The 18,124-nt window shown below is 30.6% G+C and overlaps 2 long non-coding RNA genes across 3 annotated transcripts in view; one reads left to right on the top strand and one right to left on the bottom strand.

The window, feature by feature from the left end:
• The window catches only part of LOC143045117 (uncharacterized), a 127,342-nt gene that overhangs the window by 80,098 nt on the left and 29,120 nt on the right, over positions 1–18,124 (top strand). The gene's annotated exons all lie outside the window — the stretch shown is intronic.
• LOC143045119 (uncharacterized) overlaps positions 6,431–18,124 on the bottom strand; it is a 32,715-nt gene continuing 21,021 nt past the window's right edge. Inside the window, exons 2-5 of the long non-coding RNA XR_012968873.1 lie at positions 10,475–10,608; positions 10,049–10,126; positions 9,712–9,796; positions 6,431–7,632 (exon numbers count right to left, since the gene is read on the bottom strand). This is a non-coding gene — a long non-coding RNA (uncharacterized LOC143045119). The remainder of the gene's footprint in view (positions 7,633–9,711; positions 9,797–10,048; positions 10,127–10,474; positions 10,609–18,124) is intronic.

Genomic DNA, 18,124 nt, shown 5'->3' with positions numbered 1-18,124 from the left:
AACAAGGCGATGTAGTATGATTTTAAACAAGACAAAAAGACGTGATCATATATGGGCTTGCAACAATGCAGAAAAATCTGTTGGTTTCAGTTCTATTGCACAAATGAATCGTTTGCTGTCTGAAACTGGTTCATTCGTTCATATATGATTAGCTTATCCAAGAGATTTTATGCATTAAAGCTAGTATGAATACAAAACACTGCTATAATAATGCCCTTTTAATTAAGTTCTTTACGTAAGCCTATGTAAGCTTTATTTTCTGTTAAACAAGGTCGTCCTGTTTTACAGAACAACCAATCGTTTTCAATGCCTATGCTTTTTGTTTGATTATCTCAATGAAATATTGATCATATCAAGTGTTTAAATATTCTTTCTTGAACTGATAAAGGTTTTTTTGGTCTGTATGTTTATTTTTTCAAAATCTGCTCTAGTAACCCCTGTTAAATTGTCACCATAAATAAATAAAGACGCCCATCAACCATGGAATTTAGAAACAGAGAGATAAATATGTCAAAAATACAGTAAGGTCGGAAATAAAATGATCAAATCAGAAATAAGCATACCCAACAGAACATGGCTTCAAATATTCTATTTTTCAAATTGAGCTCCGTACGCATTAGGTATAAGTACAAATTTAAGAAAATACATTAAAAAATTAACAAATGGATAGGCTAGTTATGTAGTTTTCATTTTCTTTACTTATGTTGGATCTAATGTATCAAGATCATACAACAGTTATGTCAGTTTTTATCAATATAAAATGGGCTACAGTGGAAAAAGACCGGTGTTAACCTACATATATATTGATTTTTTTAAGTAACATTGGTGAACTAATATGTCCAATAGCTAGACAATAATGATGCTTTAAATTTTCTAGAATTTTGTATGAAATTAATCCCGTAGAAATTCAGTTTTAACGAGAAGGGTTTTCACGACCTTGACTACCCACAAGGGTCCTGCATGATCAGTATTAAGTTTTGCAAACACTATGTGCCGATATATAATCTTTATCTTAGAATAATTTAAGAAATTATTTAGCGAACTTTTATTTGTTTATAGTAGTGTTCCTTGTTTGCAGAAACAGTGGTTCAAGGTTTTCATTTTTAAACCAAGCATGCAATTATAAATATTTTTTCTTGTGCTGCTGTTGGTTTTTAATGCTTTTTCATTGGTTCAGTTCAAGCCTCAATACTAGAAAATAGTTCAGTTTTCAATGGTTTGATTTTAATATTTATTCGTAGCCTTGACCATACACCACCCAAATCTTTAATCGCGTTCATAATACATCTAAACACATTCCATTTTCTGAAAATCAAATAATTTTAGGTCAGCACAACTTATATAAAATACAAAGTTGGCAATGTTTCAGACTGTTTCATCACGCACGATTTATTTATTTTGTTGTATAAAATAAAATCACTGATTAAATATATATATATATATATTTAGAGCGCATTCCTTATCAAAACCATGGAAATTGCTGACATAGAAATCGTAATTTATCTATTCTTATATAGATGAATCATAAATTATTTATCTTATTCATTTTATTCAACGCATATGCCACTTTCATTCTCCTACTTTCCCCTGTTAGAATCAAAACAGACTACCGCTGTACGTAAATTGGTTTTGAAATTGTTCATAAGTAATATACAAGGTTTGTGGTACAAGGTTGTTGTTTTGAAAATAATGCAATGTATCCGCAACCATATGTAGCATCAATAAATTTTTTTTATTTGAATTAGCTTTCAGTAGCCGCGTGTTCTCTTAAATCAATACCTTTTGTCTGTTTTTGTTTATAAGTTGTGTATTTTGCCTTGTACTCTGTTGAGTAAAGCATTTTCCAACGATTTTAACTGTTTGTTCTTGTGTTGTGCTGTTAAACCTCTGTTCCGGTTGATTTCTAACAAACATTTTTCAACTCTCGTTACATTCTATATGTGCCTGTCGCTGGAACCCATCATTCAATGGCGAGAAACCAAAGATTGTGTTCATACAAAAGTAAGGTGATCTCAAACGGGACTGTTCGAGTGGTGGCATCAGTCGTATATATATATACTCACTTTTAGAAATGTATTTGGCATGCATACAAGCGAAAAATGGGACGTTATCGTGGTTAAGAAAAGAAAAACCTACCAGTATCATTCCATTACAAATATAACGGGGTGGGGTGGGGGTATTATTATTATTTGCTATTTGATGATTGAATAACGGGAATAACGGAATCATTATTCCTTTTAGGCAAACTATTTCCATTCTGAATGGATTTTCTTTTACAATATTGCCTATGGGAAAACTTCATGTTGGCTGCGTACATTCGTAAATTAGCGTTTACCCTTACTGAAAGACAAATCTTAGTCGCCCTTTTAACGGATATAATTTTTATTTTTGCATTCCAATTAGTAATTCGCCAGAAATTATAAATTCTTTGTTCTTATCCTGCTTGTTTTTTATTTTTAGACATTTTTGAGGCCCCTCATGGGGGGGTCCTAGTAATCACATAATCACCATTTTTTTGCCAATATAATCACATAATCATTAAATATTTGCTTATCTTTAGTAATCAAATAATCATAAACTAAAAATATAGTCCTAGGTAATCAAATAATCATGAAATATTTGGCTTAATAATCAAATAATCATTAAAAAAACGGCCAAGTAATCACATAATCAAAAACCCCATGAGGGCCCTCATTTTTTTTTCATTATTATTCACTTGATAATGTCACTTTGATTCAATGTCAGCCTCTATACTAGAAAATAGTTCATTTTACAATGGTTTAATGTTAATACTTAATTGTATAGCCATGACCATATATCACTACAATCTTTAGTCCGTTTGTAATACATCAAAACAAATTCAATTTTCTGAAAATCAAAATATTTTTAGGTCAGTAAAACTTAAATAAAATTCAAGTTGGCATTTTGTCAGACTTTTTGTCATACACGCTAAAGCATCTATTTATATGTTTCTTGTCTTTTCCATACTTTCTCCATACATGCAGTTGTAGTTTTATCATGCAATGGTAACTGAAATCAAAATCAAATGATTGCTGCATTAAAATTAAGTTTTGCATTACAATAATATTATTTTCTAATATTCAGTTGTACTCAGAACTGCCACTTAAGCAGACTGGGTCTTAGCCCGTCAAGTGGTTTCCGACGGCTTGCATCTTTTTCTATAGCTCTGTCGTCTTTTGTAAGAATCGCTACAGCGGTGGGATGTCAGAACGCAGTCCATATTAAAAACACGGAACTTACTGACCTTTATCGTAATTGTTCCATTTTTATGTAGATATATCTTACATTATTTATTAGGTCTTTCCACCTTTCCGTGTGGAAAGACCTATTGATTTTGTTCTGATTATTTTTTTTTTCTTCTGCCTAATTTTTTTCTTGGGGTGTAAAAATGTTTCAAAAGATGTCGCTTAGTTTTTTTGTATATGATATCATACAGTTTATACGCTTTTGAAACTCACCCTGTTTAACCGAACACATTTCTTTGTAAGAGTTATCTCCCCAAACACTGTTTTTCTTGTTATCAGATCTCCTCTGCAACCGTAAAAGAAAGCGACAAATTTATTTTTCCAAATTGCTCGTTATATCCTCAGGATGTTACATTTTATTTTGACCGACGCTTTACGAAGACTCCATATGAGAGTTATTTCCCCTTTTATATTGAAATAATTGAAATAAATTTGTAACTGGAAAACCATAAGTGATAGAGGCCTAGGGTCTTCTGATTTGAGGCCCTTGCTCAAAAAGTATGAAAATGAGGTCAAGGTCAAAGGTCAAGGTCATGTTCAAATTTTTGATTTTGGCTTGTTATCTCTTATTTTCAGAAATCATACAAGATATCGACAAAATATTTTCAGACAATTGTTAGTTGCAACATGTCGTAACACATAAATTTTATTCGAAAGGGAACGAAGACATTTGACGCGAGTTTTTCCCCCTTTTTATATCTAATATCATACGTATGGTAATATAACTCATTAACAATATACAGTAGAGGACTAGAGTCTTTTGATTTGAGGTCCTTGGTTTATGACCTTGAAATTGAGCTCAAGGTCATATGCTAATTAAACGTTCTAGATTTTGACCTTTGCTTTTACCTCATATGTACACATGATAAAGCCATGGGACTTTTTGCATTATGTTGTAAGCAATGTGACCTTAAAAAACACAACCGGAAGTGACCTTTTGTAAACCGGAAGTAGCTATTTTTTGTACTAAATCAATGTACAAGTATATAGAACCATATATTTTTGGAATCAGTGTCAAGTAAACTATCAAACAATACCGGAAGTAAACTTTTTAAACCGGAAGTAAAAGATTATCTCCCTTTTCTATATATTTTTTTTTATAGAAACCATATATTTTTGGAATAAGCGTTCAATAAGCTGTCATTTGACGCTAAAATTGACATTTAAAACCAAATTTTAATATTTTCATATAAAAAAAGGTCTAAACTGGTGGAAAGACCATCAATGGTTCTCTGAACAATTGGTTTTTAATTGTATCTACTTTACTACATGGTTTATAACTCCTATTCTACTACTAATACCTGTATGCACATAACAAAACCTTTCTTCATCAATATCTCGGACTACCGTTGATGTAAATAGGGTTTGAAATAAGTAATAAGTAATTTACAATGAAAAGATGACAAATGTTATTTTTGAAAAAATAAAATTAATGAAAAGTAACGGTCATTTGAATCATGACCTTGGTATACTTTAGTTTCTTATCTCGAATATCAGTACAAACCGGAAAATGTAAACTCTACATTGTTTTATCAGTATCAGCTTGGAGATATAAACTCTACATGCTTCTATCAGTGTCAGCCGGTAGATATAAGTACATGTATTGTTTTGCGGATTATTGCTTTATATTTTTGTCTATTTCGTTTTACCATGATGGTGTTATCTGTCTTAACTTCATACATTTAGTTTTATCCAGCTTAATATTGCTTCGAAACCTTTATCTTACCCTTTTCGCTACAGTGCTGATCGTCAATTTATATTAAAATTGATTTTATTATGGAATGAAAATTATTATCATTTGATTTATTTGTAGTTTTTCCATGTCAGATTATTTACTGAAATATAATGGTCTTTAAAATGTATTAGCTTATTTTGTGAATCTTTTCCGCGTCTGGAATTTTTATAATTTGTAAATTGTCCGCAACCATAAGCTTACTAAATTTTGAATTTATTTTTGAATTAATAAGGATTTTCTACCTTAGGAATAGATTACTTAAGCTGTATTTTGCAGAACTTTAAGAATATTTGGTCCTCAATGCTCTTCAACTTCGTACTATATTAGGTCTTTTAAACTTGCTATGATTCGAGCGTCACTGGTGAGATTTTTGTAGACGACACGTGCGTCTTGAAAAAATACAAAAAATATGTCTATCTTGGTATCTATGATGAGTTTATTTTGTATATTTCTGGGATTCGAGAATCCTCCGAAATTATATGAATTTCATTTATGTCGTCTACTATCAATCTCATGATATTCCGAATGTTAAGCGGCTCATTTACAGATGAAATTCGTCATTTATCAATTGTCATACGTGATTATTTGAAATATTTTCAGAAAAGTAGAAATGTAAATAATAACACCTACATTTATATAAATGTTTCAGATATGAGCGGAGTTCTTAATGAGTCTACATGACTTACACAAATTGATATAACTTGTCTACGTGTTTCCTGCTAATTAATTATTTATTTAAACCTTTACGAAATCAATCTGATATCATTTCATAATTCGAAATTTATATGAAAAAGTTTCGAATTCATGTACTTAAGTTTTAATGTTACACCCTTTTGAAGATGTATTAAAAAAGCAAATGACAAACACCACCTACACCTCAGACGCTTTCCGCGACATTAATAGCAATCCTAATAATTTAGCGCACAACTTTGTATTATCGACATAGACAACTTCACGTTTTGAGGGCACAATTTTTAAGCCTCTTAAAATAATTAGCTTTTGTCCTTCCATCAGCCAACTATAATAGAAATAACCAATTACTTTTTTGCTCTTTTTTACTCGTGCAAATAATGTTTTTTGTTGCGCCGCTTTTATATTGTGTAAATGGTAATGTGTATATTTCTATTTGTGTTAATTTTGGGTCCTTTTTGCGGGTCCGCGTTTCAACTATGTTGGTGTCTGTGTAAAATAAGAGTCAACTTCTTGGATTTAAAAAAGAATAAACCTTGAATTACCGGAATGTAAATAGCAGGATAAAATCAATATCATTTGTACATTGTCGGAAATATAAAATTTATTTGTACTCGGTACGTAACAGAAAAATACTCAGTGAGCCTCATTTTTCGTCATGTTTCTAGAGCTCGTGCAAATAATATTATATTTCCCGACAGTGTTCATATATTGTATATCTACATGTTTGAGACTAACAAAAATCAACATTAAATCATTTATTAATCATCAGAAATAACTGGATACACAAGTTTGATTAAAATGTAAGCAATGTATACATTGCACATAGCTTAAATATGTCATAGCATGTGTGTTATTTAAATTTTCGTCTCGGAAAAGTAAAATTATTAATGCTTTTCTCGAATCATGTCTTTTACCGGAAAAGATCGTCCATTATATACTCCCTTATGACGTCATTTACCAGATATAAATCGTGGCTGTATCGAAGTACCTATTTAAGTTTCATTCATCTTTAGCATCAGCATTTTGTAAGAAAGTTTATAAATTATTTATTTTCCGTAGGTGTCAACGACGGAAAGGAGGGTGACAAACTTACCCGAATATTTCGTACAATATAGCATCAAACCTTTTTCACTCATTCCCGTACCATGTGTTTGAAGTGAAGATGCCTACATTGTGGTCATGTGGTTATGAAAGTCAATTGGTGTATTGTCAAAAACGAAATGATATAACATATGCACGAACTTCTTATTATTGACTTCATATCAATTTATTCTTAAGAAGTGCAGGGAATTATGTACTGTGGTCGGTATAAGAGAGTAGGAACGAGAAACAGATCATGTTATACATATTGAACTATTGATATTATAATTTGTTTGCTTTTTACTTCATGTCACGTTTTTTGTTGCTTACATGTGATCATTTTTATATATAGTTTACTTTTAAAAAAGGAAATATAGTAATGCACTTTATCCATGTGTGAATAACCGTACATGGAAACATTAAGTTCAATTCAGTACAAATGTAGTCGATTCAAAGGTCTTTGTCCTGTAACGTCACCTAGTTCAGATTTAAACGTTCATTCATGAATTATGTAATATGCAATGACACCCGATATTTCGTAACTAATAAATAGTAGCTGTGTCAAAGAAATCAATTGATTATGTTATGTTGATATGAGAATGCATGCAGCATAATAGAAATGCAAGTATAATGTCTAAGCAACCATCGATTGGGGTTGGTTTAGGCTAAGGAAACGAGGACATGCAGACTTATTCAATTTGTTTGAATTCATTTACTGTTCACTCTATTAGAACGAAAACTAAATAACGCCAAATTAAGAGCATATTAAGTTATTCTTCATGTCTTTCCCATGTAGTATGTTGTTCTTAAACATATATAGACGACTGTCTGGGATGTCACTTTCTTTTGCATCATACCCTGTCAAAAAGAAAAAGAAATCCAATGAAAATTCAAATCGGAAAGTCCCTTATCAAATGCAAAATCAAAAGCTGCAAACATGAAGTTATCTCAGAGTCGATATTTAAATTTAGAAAATCCATAAAGAATAACAACAGTAAGCCTAAACAAGTAATGATCCCCTTATTCAATCATCAAATAACAAATAGTGTATCTTTTATAAGCCGTCGTTAAAAAAAATAAATAAAAAACGAACTCCAAGAAAATTTTAAATCAGAAAGTCTGTTATCAAATGGCAATATCAAAAGCTCAAACACATCTACAAATGAAAAACAACTGATATATTTTGACTTGGTACAGACATTTTCTTATGTAGAAATTGAGGATTGAACCTTGTTTTATAGCTAATTAAACCTGGTTTTATAGATAGATAATCGTTTCATTTGTCTGAAAGTCTAATAACATTACATATTGACAACATTGGTTTAACAAAACAGACAGAAATAAGAAGTAAAAGTGTAAAAAATAGGAGAACAGCAGTCTATGATTTTCTGTTATGATCTTAACTAATATAAAAACAAACAAAAATGTCAACAAAGAAAAAAAATATGGTATATAGGCAAAACACATAAGAAAAAATGGAAGACAAGAATAAAACACATGACCATAGTTAAACACATTGGCGGGATGCATAAGTACCGAGCCACGTCAAAAATATATCATAAAAAATGGACTAAGCAGGAAAGGTAAATGATTTACAGAGACAAATAAAAGATCCATCTACCACGTAATCAAGATGATAAACAATGTCAGATAATCTATTCTTAAGTTATATCAATTTTAAAAATCAAAACAATTGAGTAAAGTTTTCTTTTCTTAAACGGCAATATGAAAATACCACTTTCAGAATCTAAGTACTATGGGTAATTTCATTGTTTTATTATTCTGTTTTTATCCCTCATTTACCTTAGTTGGAAAAAATGTTTACAACAAAGTAAATATAATGTAAACTTTTATAAAGATGAGAAAAAAATGTTAGCAAAAGACGACGAAAATGCTGGATCTTTCTGTAATAAATTTTTATTTCTGTGAATTTTTTTTTTTTTATTGCTATTCTTCATCGCATGGTCAAAATGACAACAACAAAAAAAACACACCTCACTGTAAGTTCTGTGCGTTTGCCAAAGTTGAATTCTCTGCTGTTGATGTCGATATTGGATATCTTGTCCTTTTAAGGACAAAGGTGAATAATAATGACATAAAATCACCTTAATTTTCAATCCTTGGATAGTTCTATTTAGTGTATTCAGTTCCTCATCTTGTGTCAAACCGGGGTTTACTCGACGGTATGTGTTTGCTCATAGTTGAAGGTCTTAAATTTTTGTCGTCTTTAGTTTTTTCATCAAATTTTACAAAAAAATTCTCAATTCGCTATTTGTATTGTCTATTATTCATTATTTTCTGTATTTTATTTCTTCGGTGACGGAATATGTTAACGTAGATGATCACATCAATTTGTACATAATTATGTACTAAAATACTTGAGTTTTTAATGTTTGAACAAATATTTTGCACTATTAAAGCACTTGTGTAAAACTTGGTCAAGGATGTTGGTTGTCACTTGGTCGATTTACTAAATAGCTATTTTGGGGTAATCAATTAACATAATGTTACTGATAACAATAACGGTAAATAACGAATCAGTTTCAAACAGACAAAAGGAAATTTAAAACTATAAAAACACTCTGTGGTTTGGAAATTTGATAATTATTATAAGTCGAAAATGAATAATCTTGACTCCGAACTATGTCTAATCTTTTTGATTAGAATAGAAAAGAATTTCACAACAATCATGTTTTGTATAGAGATATTATTATATTATCCAATATTTAAATTGTTTGATTATCTCGTATTATATTGCTGACCCAAAGTTAACCTGAAACATATAGAAATATGTTTAAAATATAGGGTACTCATTCTTATTCATTATAAACATCAGGCGAAGTGTAATAATTGCCAATGAGACAACTGTCCAAATGACGTAGATATAAGCATTTTCAGGTCATCGTATGGCCCTTCACAATAAATAATAATCCATACCGTAAAGAACGCTATAAACGGTCCCGACTAGAAAAATGTGACACAATCATCAGAAGAATTTGGACTATCTTTCAGCTTTATAATACTGCAATGAAATAAATATTGCGTCGTTCATAAAAATCATATAGTCCGTGTATACAACAACACATGAGCACTTTCAACAGATAAGTTTATAAATCTGTCTTGGTTTGGTTAGGTTGCATTCTTTCAATAGGCTTCGGTATAATAGTTATGTTCATATAACGAACAAAATCAAAATCAAAAGTTAGACATATTTATAAATAGAAACACTGCCAAAAAAAAAAATAAGAATTTAAGAAATAATCTAATCTCTTACCTTATTTATGTCAGAAATTTATGTAGAATGATGTAGCGGTGGTTGACAATGTCAGTCGTTGTAATATTGACATAACACCTAAAAAAAGAAATTGGTTTGGAAAATAATATTCAAAAATATAGAAAGTGTATATCATTGTGTGATGTTCCACAAATACACGTTGAATGAAATAATGATAAATCTATATTTAATATATAATCCCATCAGCTAAAACGATAATATTAGTGGCATATCTTTTTCATATTTTTCATCGTGAAAAGTTCAAAAAGTCTAAATAATTTACGAAGTTGAAAAACAATTTAGGATACCCAAGTTCCGAAAGGTTTTTGTCAAATACTGCTAGGTCAATCTAGTCTCGTCTAGAAAAAAAACATTAGACTTTTGAAAAAATCTCGATTTAAGAAATATTTAAATCATAATTATTACCATATCCATAATATTTAATGTCAAAACAGAAGTGATGACTACTGGGATTGTAATTCGTCGGAGAGGAAACCTCCACCATCAGTGACATCAACCCGGTGCTTCTAAATCATCGTGATGATGTTAGATAATTTTATCTGTAGGTAAAAAAACACATATGTATACCAATAGTTACATCTAATCATCTATCATTCAATAAGGTGTTTTTTTTCTACATTCATAAATGTGCTTATATGATTAAAACATTTGTGTAAATTTATGTTACGGATCAAAAGCATGTAATCTAAAGTCAATTATAAGCAATGACTTTTCAATGCAATTATGATGAACCAGGCATGTCTCTGATTAAAATATAAAAAAAATCCTAGAAAAGGGTTCACATAACCAATTCAAAACACGCGGTGTTGATGTATCACTATATACATATTTGAATTAACAAAATATAAGGAAATTAATGTTGGCTTAATTTCGATTATATCAGATGACGTAAGATTTATAAGTTTCTATAGAAAACCCACTTACATCTAAATATTGATACGAGATCTGTCGCAAGAATCATATGACAACCGATAACACTTAAATTGATGATGTTATTGACAAGTTACACCGGATATAAGATTTTGTTCAAAGATGGTGTAGATATTTCGAAACTTTGATATAATAAAATAATATTAGACGACCATGGGTTGTTCTCTTGTATTATAGTTTCTGAGATTCGGATTAATCATTAAGCGTTTGTATACTGAATACCTGTAAGCTCTTTTTATTCCCTATTAAATGAAGCTGATCAATTCCACGCATATTTATAATAAAATTATTTGCGCGTTCAGACAAAGTCACCCTACAGTCTAAAAAAACTGCGTCTAATACCGTCGTCAATGTTAATTGTACAGCGTTCTGTTCAAATGATACGATTATAAAATTGAGAATGAAAATGGCATGCGATTTACAATACGATGCCCGATTCAAGAGAAAAAATGGTATGATTTTTTTTCGAGACGTCATTATAAGTACAATACATTGTATTGCATGTTTGTTACGGCGTTGGTTAGTTTTGGGTGGGATTCGTCTTGCTTAATTTTTATATTTCTATGTTGTGTTTTGTGTACTATTGATTGTCTGTTTGTCTTCTTCCTTTGTAGTTTACTTTTGTCAGATTATATTTGATCTATGAGTTTGAATATCCATTTGGTATCTTTCATTCCTCTTTTTTTTTTAATGTAATTGACATTGTTGTTCAATCCAATATCTATAATAAGATAATGAATTCAACGATGTTTAAGTTGATGATTTTTCATTTAAATAAATAAAATCAAATATGACTCAATGTTGAATATCATCACCAATGTTCTTTCAATCATTTTGAATAATTGGATAAACGTGTGTACTATTTCATATAACTCGTGCGGACGATTGTGCAATCGGTTTATTAGATTGCTTGTTATTTTGTTTTTTGTCTTGTCTTACAACGTGAAATATTACGAAAGTATGAAGAGTTATAGATCCATTTTGTTTATAAGAAATATCATCATTTATAATACCAACTTATAGTATAAGAAATTTAATTGCATAAGTACATTTTAGTTTTATAAAGCATTTAAATAAAAGAGTTATTTGTGCTATGAACTTGTAACGTTTATTGCAAGAACATTGTAAACGACTTTGTGTCCTTGAAATTTCTCACCATCTTATATATGCAAAGTTAATATACAAAGGGTCATGTTATGCTGTCTAGAGGACTGTGACTGTATTTGAAATACTACTTCAGTAACATCAAGTTTCATAAGATTTTTCTAACTAGTCATTATATTTTCTTTTTAGTCATTTACTTATTTATGTTTGATGCGGGAATAAGTTTTCTTAGTCTTCTTTTAAAGTACACGTTTTAATGGTTTAACATGAGATTCATGATTTAATTACTTTCAATATTAAAAGGAAGCCTTCAATATTTCGTATACCTATTTCAAAATAAAATGTATGAATAAAACTCGTTCATTACAGCTGTTTTCCTTGTTTGTGTACGTGTTTGTGTGTGTGTATTTAATTTCAAGTTGTTTGGGTTATCATGGATACATATGCACTAATAATTACAATAGTTTAATTAAGTTTGCCTATGTCATATTCAGAAATTAAAGAATACAGTACTGCATACGATGTCATATTGGAAATTGTCAGTTTAAAACAAAGAAACAATAAAGATAAATCCATTTTTAAACTTCCAAATATAAAGCCAAAGTAAAGTTGATAAAACTAGACTTTTTAAAATTAATAACTTTACAATTCATTAAAGATTTAGTGGGATAAAATCAGTAATTATTTGATACTCCAAATGCACTCAATGCTAGTATTAGTTATTAACTTAAGCAACATATACCGAAATGCTGAATTTATTAATTGCCTGACAAATAAACTAGTTTTTTTTAATGGTTTTACTTCAAAAGAGGACCCTGAAAATAAGAATCTTTAGTAAGAAAAATACACTAAAAATATCTTAAGATATTTACAAGATATAATTAAACTCATATCTATGTAAAATGTTCAGTATCTTAAAGCCTACCATTTACAATAAACATTGTGTAGTTTATAAAATACTACCCTCCATATGTCCGTATAGGTCTTTATAGGATAATACACTTTTTTAACTTTTGACTTCGTATCTCAGTATAGAAAGTTGTCAATTGGACCACCGGGTTATTATAAGTTTACTTACTATACTAAAAGATACATACTTTTCCTAGTAATGAGTTTCTAATATAAGTTTAACGGATATATTTAAAATTATTTAGCTTTGACTTGAAGGTTCACTTTTCATTATAGTTTTTGGAATTTTAGGATTATCTGAACATCAGTTGGCTTATATTTTGTGTGACGCTCGAATAAAAAAGTTTCTAAAATTCTGAATGGTTTTGTGAAATACCGCTACAGTAATTTACTCCTGGGATTGAAAACACCGAGTTGTTCGAAAAAAATCACAGTTTTATTTATAATTTAATTTATGATTGTAATATGACAATATCAAAGATCATTAATGTCAACACAGAAGAACTGACTACTGGGCAAGCGATACCCTCGGGCAGGAAAAAATCCACCATCTTCGACCCAGAACTTGTTAATTTTCGTACAAACAAGGATTTAACGTGTACGTGGAAAAATCATGTACCTGCAGCAACAATCACATATTTATATCAATATCTAATCATAAAAAACTTGTATAGTGGTTAGTGCATCGGACTACTAACACAAAGGTTCCTGGTTCGATTCCCGTCTGTGATGAACATTTCTGGGACTGAATTTTCGGCTCTCCCTTGACACCATTTGCGAGTATGGTCTTGAGGAAACGATGATAGTCCGTCGGAAGGGGACGATAAATGGCTGACCCGTGCTAAGAGAGAGACATATCTCTTGCACGTTAAAGACACCCTTGTAGATTTCGAAAAAGAGCAGGCTAATGCCGCTACAAGGCAGCACTCGCAACCACAAAGTGGAAAGGGATTAATATAAGTTGCAAAACTTGTTTCCAAATCCACTATAAATAAATATGTTTAAACCTAATCATGAAAAAAAGAAAGGCATTTAAAATTTCAAATAAGTTTATGCAATATGATACAACATAAATACGGTTTTATGTGATTTATGATGAAACATGAGGTGTAAATTATTTACTGATCAGTATCATATTATCAATGACTTCAAAGCAATTTATGATACTTGAGGCGTGTCTCTGATTCAAATTTTTTTTTTTACGATCCTTTTCCTAGAAAAATTTCACATAACCACTTCAAAACACGCATTGTTGTTGTCATATTTGAATTAACAGTATATAAGGAAATCAAACTGCGGAGTTTATTTTGTATTAGATGACGTAAGATGATTTTGTATCTATTGAAAATCCACTTAGATTTAAATTTTTGATACAAGGTATATCGCATGCTGTGACGTGATATAAAACAAATTTTGATACGAGATATGTCGCACGTTATGACGTGAGATTACACAACATTTGTAATCATTTAAATTGATGGTTTAATTGATTAAATTAACCGGATATTAAATTCGGTTTGTTGATTGTGCAGATATTTTGAAACTTCGCAATCTATAAAGGGCCCAAAAAAATACTAGAGTTTAACTATTCAAGTAGGTAAATCAACGGTCTAATGTATATCAAAACGAGAAACAAGAAACACGTATGATCAACATCCAAACGGCAATCACTGAACGACAGGTTTCTGACTTAGGACAGGTGCAAACAAATGCAGCGGTTTTAAACATGCACCAAACCTCACCCTTACCCGAAACAGCAGCACAACATTATTACGTTAGAAGACACACTTTAAAATATCAATTGAAATGGCTCAAATCGATCAAAAAGAAATATTAACAAAAGAAGTAAACATATAAACTTTACTTTCCGCAATAAAGATGCTGCTCTATCACTAAATAGTTCGATCAAAAAGATATATTAACAAAAGAAGTAAACATATAAACTTAACTTTCCGCAATAAAGATGCTGCTCTATCACTAAATAGTTCCTAATTAGGTGACTATGTTGAACGCATATATCGCAATATGAAATATAACCAAAACAAATTGAAAACTATGGGCACATTTGAATGTTTTTGCCAATTGTTTATCCATATATTTTGTACTTTTCACACCAAAGAACTATTATAGATCAAACGAAAAGTTATTTCACCCCCAGGTTTTGGTAGGGTTTGTGTTACTTAATCTTTAGTTTTCTATGTTGTGTCTTCTATACTATTATTTGTCTGTTTGTGTTTTTATTTTAGCCATGGCGTTGTCAGTTTGTTTTCGATCTATGAGTTTATTTTCATTATTTCATCTATACAGTCTAATACTAGCCGGAGTCATTCAAATGAAAGAGTTGTATGTGCTAACGAAGAACCCATTGCCTTTAGTTTTATTGCGATTCAAAAACATTGTAAACCGACTTCGTGTCCTTAGAAATCATGATCGCTTTATAAGAAGTTATGTTACGTTGTTCAAAGAACAGTGCCTGTATTTGAAATCCTACTTCAGAAACATCTAGTTTCATAAGATTGAACTATTAGTCCTTAAATTTTCTTAGTAATCATACATTTCTTTACGTTGAATGTGCAAATCAGTTTTCTTGGTATTCTCTTTAAGTATTATACGTTTATGATTTAAGACGAGAATAGTGAATATCTGTCGCTTTCAATGTTAAAATTTAACCTTCACTATATTTTTGAATATTTACTTCAAAATTAAACGTGTGAATAAATAAGTACACCATAAACACTAACGATGTTATTGGTTATTTTTGTATATGTGTGTGGAGGGGGATATTCTTTTATTTGATTAATATTAGGGCTCACAACCTTGTCAAATTTCATAATTACAATCGTTCATTAAAGTTTGGATTAACCGTTTTCTGAAATTGAAGGGAAAAAAAGATATCAAGTTGGTCGATTAATTGATCAATTGATGTTTAGCGCCACTTTTGATAGTGGAGAAGTACGGATTGTCCCGAAAGAACCACCGACCTCTGGTAGGAAAACGTGGATTTTTTATTTCCCAAGGGTATCACCAGCCCAGTATTTCGCACTTCTGTGTTGACATGAATAATCATTGATATGATCATAATCATAAATTAACTGTTTACAAAACTTAGACATTTTAAAATTCTAAGGCTCCCCAGAATAGATTACTTTAGCTGTATTTGGCAAAACTTTTAGGAATGTTTGGTCCTCAGTGCTTTTCAAGTTTATTTTGCTTTTTTAACATTTTTTGCATCTGACGCAAATATGAAATTTCCATCCTGGTATCTATGATGAGTTTATGTACACTTCTAGTCAATTAACATTGTAATCGAACGCTTCTATCACGTGCCGGATTCGAACACAACCACAGAGTTTACAGGCTAGTGCGACTACTTAGACCGCTGGACATCCGAGGCCTCAAATGTACATTGGAAGTTTAAAATAAAGTAACAACATAAAAACATAGTGTTTATTAACATTTTGTGTTTTCGTTATCTCAACCCAAATGCCTGCATTTACTATTTGATTTTCACTTGTGCATTGTGAAATCGAATTAGCGAATGGTCTGGAAAAAAAATGAAATGAAGAATTCATAATCAGCTTTAATTTTGTTAAATGTTCAATTTTTAAGTCTGCACAATTCACAAGTAAATAGTTATCAAAGGTACCCGGTAAAATAGTGTATTGTTAATAAAAAAAAACTGACCCTCTTTATGGAACAAGACTGTTTTGAACTTTTGTATTTGCAGCTAAATACAGAAAGTTGTCTATTGTACTACTGAATAATTAATTACTTTTTACTATACTCAAAGTAAAGTATTTGTCATAGCAAATCCTTGTTCAAATCATGCGGTTTTACTTCAAGTTATTTAACATTCACTTGTAAGAACACTTTTTCGAAATAAAGTTCTTTGAATTTCAAGTTTACCGTTGTCTGGAACTACGTCGCAGTGTGCATGTGCTATCACAAATTATTAGTTTTGCTAAGTTCTCTGTATCAGAAGTATGAAATATTAATCTAAATAAGTTTATCTATATTTAATTATTAAAAAGTTTAGGTTGATTTTACATGAAAAAAGGTCTGGAAATCCTGTCATTTTTTATACGCGCTTGCATATACTCAATATAAAATTTTTAATATATGTTGTTGGGACGAATATCATAAATAAAAAAAATGAAAAATAAAAAATTGGAGGTATACGAGACACGTCCATTTTTGTACTTGATCAGAAGGTGAATATAAATCAAGGGTCGCTTTAGAGCTATAACTTTAATATCTATGCATATGCAAATTGCACAAAGTTAGGAATGCGACAGTTTTTTTCCATTCATTTGTTGTGAGTGACTTTCCGATTTGAATTGTCCTTGGAGTTGGTTATTTTTGTTATATTACTTTTTGGACTATCCAAGGTAGTTGTTAGAAAGATTGGCTATCAAATACGTACTATATCTCCTTATGTGTATACAAAATTGGAGAACTCGTACCAAATTACAATTAAAAAACAACTTCGTGTAACTACTTTAATTAGTATTGAACATGTATTAGGTATTAGTATTGAACATGTATTAGGTATTAGCATTGAACATGTATTAGGTATTAGTATCGAGTAATACAATGACTTCTTCGATTTATTTTTTCTGTACAACATTGAAAGGTCAAATTGTAGTTCCTGGAAAAAGTACGATATCGGTATTTTAGTAAAAACAGTTATATATTACCATCATGTTGAATATTGCATGTGCAATTAAAGTATTTCAAATCACATTTTGTGACATATCAGGATTTCCTATCCTGTGTACCAGTGGGGCTTGATCACCAAAATTGTTTACGACATTTTAAAGTCATGAGAGAGAGAGAGAGAGAGAGAGAGAGAGAGAGAGAGAGAGAGAGAGAGAGAGAGAGAGAGAGAGAGAGAGAGCCATTTGTCATTGAGAGAGAGAGAGTCATTTGTCATTGAGAGAGAGAGAGAGAGAGAGAGAGAGAGAGAGAGAGAGAGGGAGAGAGTCATTTGTCATTGAGAGAGAGAGAGAGAGAGAATCATTGCATATCAGAAAATCCTAGTTATGGATCGATTTAAAAAGTGTCTACGCAAATCCTATATTTATAACCATTAAATGTTTCTTGGTAAAATAC

This window comes from Mytilus galloprovincialis, chromosome 9 (genome assembly GCF_965363235.1).
Source record: "Mytilus galloprovincialis chromosome 9, xbMytGall1.hap1.1, whole genome shotgun sequence".
NCBI classification, from domain to species: domain Eukaryota; kingdom Metazoa; phylum Mollusca; class Bivalvia; order Mytilida; family Mytilidae; genus Mytilus; species Mytilus galloprovincialis.
The sequence above is the reverse complement of the archived record's forward strand: the minus strand, read 5'-3'. Positions and strand labels throughout refer to the sequence as shown.